Here is a 1,956-nt window from a genome sequence, read left to right on the forward strand (position 1 = left end):
GATTTTGCCGCGATTCTAGCTTGCTCAATGCAAGCATTTGCGCGATATCGCGCAAAAATGCAAATCGCGTGACAAACGCGCAATTTGCGAATCGCTCAGTGTGAATGGGGCCTTACACTGACAGATACTTGAACATCAATTCACAAATCTGATGTATATATAAATAAATATATAATATTATTGGTATATGGATTTTATTTTAGTGTGTGTGTATATATATATATATTATTATTATTATTATTTCCTTTATATTCTGACGACGGCCGCTGTAAAAAAACCAAACAAACAACAGAAAGGGCACCTCCCTGAAATGAGACGGGAACCTCCCTGAAATGAGACGGGAACCTCCCTGAAATAAGGTTTTGCAGGTTGGGATGTCTGAAACAAATAGGATCACACTCAAAAAACCAATACGCTTTGCTCTGCCGAATAGAAAGGTTGATAAGCCGGGTGTTATCAATCAGCCACCCGTTTGGAAAAACTGGTAAAGAAAATAATATTACTTACCATGCTAGGGGCTAATGTCCCCAATGCTATCACTGGCATTTTGTGCCCATCATTGAGGACAATGCAACGCTCAATGTCTTTACTTTTCTTTGTACAGGCTGACATCTTGTGTGTTCCTAATTCTCAAAGATCTAACTTTAAGTCTCTCTCAGTGCTTCACTCTCCTCTCGCTTGTGTCTGTCTCGCTCTCACCTGTCTTCTTCCTCTGTCTGTCTCTCTTGCTGTCGCCTGTCTCTTGTTTCTGTGTGTCTCTCTTTTCCTTTCTCTCCTTTCCCTTCCTGCTTTTCTGTGTCTCAACCTGCTTGTGTCTTGCCTTTCCTGCCTGAGGTGTGGCTAAATAAAAACCAAACATTGTACTAATCAACAGCATTTGATAAACGGCGGTGTAAAGGTTGATCTACTCATATTTGTTAAAGTTAACTTATGTTAATGTAACTTAATCTACTACTCAAAAAGAAAAGATTTAAGAGGGTGAAGGTCAAAACTTTACAGTGGCAAGGGAGTGGTAGGAAGTTTGGCATACAGTCCTTGTACCCACAAAATACACCTTTGTTACAGTACCGCAAGTAAGAGTCTTACAGACACACATAAACCTTCGGACAAAGGATTGTGTTTTCCTTAATAAGACTCTTTCATTATAGATGCATTTTTCTGCACTACATAGGAGATGATAAACACTGTGGTCAAGAGTATGTGTGTAGCAAGGGCTGGTGGCCCCTTAATGAAGAGCTGTCATATCTGGGAAGGGTGGTCAGTCAAAGATTTCTCCCAGCACACAGTTCCCAGGTATTGTTGGCCAAAGGAAGAACCCCCCATTCCTATGGATTGTTGGTCAGTGGAAATTTCCCCCCCCTACTAGGCGTTTGTGTTCAGTGGAATATCGCCCTGCCCCAGGACTTGGTGGTCATTGATATAATTTGCCCTTCATTAGCATTGCTGGTCAGTAGAATATCCCCCTCCCCCAGGCACTGGTGGTAAATAAAAAAAATCCCCCTTCCCTCCACCTTCCTAGGCATTAGTGGTCAGCAGAATGCTTTACCTGTGTCCTTTGCCGCTGTGTCATTGGTAAAGTCACCTACAGAGCTATGCAGACACTTTGAGGCAAGAGATATATTCACTTGGCAGTGCCTGCAGATCCGGAGGTGAGTGCTGGACAAGCATTCCATCACACTGGAATGCTTCACTCCAGGACATGGACCCTTTAAGGCATGGAGAGAAATTTTGTTAAAATACAGGGACAGTCCTGTGGGTTCCAGGAGGGTTAGGGCAGCGTTCGCCAACCGGTGGTCCGTGGACCCACTGGTGGTCCACGAGAAAATTTTGGTGGTTCCTCTGATGCCGTGCATGCTGGGCCATCATTGAAGTGGCATAGAGGCTCCAGGGCTGCCACAAGGAATGCGCGGCTCTCAGTACAGTGTGGGCTCTGCAGGAGGCGGGGCATCTCGTCAG

The 1,956-nt window shown here is 44.4% G+C and overlaps 1 pseudogene; it reads right to left on the reverse strand.

Annotated features, from left to right (window-relative positions):
- LOC108799283 overlaps nucleotides 1-612 on the reverse strand; it is a 16,415-nt pseudogene extending 15,803 nt beyond the window's left edge.
- Between the last annotated feature and the right edge of the window lie 1,344 nt (nucleotides 613-1,956).

This window comes from Nanorana parkeri, unplaced genomic scaffold (assembly GCF_000935625.1).
Source record: "Nanorana parkeri isolate BGI_ZX_2015 unplaced genomic scaffold, ASM93562v1 scaffold1686, whole genome shotgun sequence".
NCBI classification, from domain to species: domain Eukaryota; kingdom Metazoa; phylum Chordata; class Amphibia; order Anura; family Dicroglossidae; genus Nanorana; species Nanorana parkeri.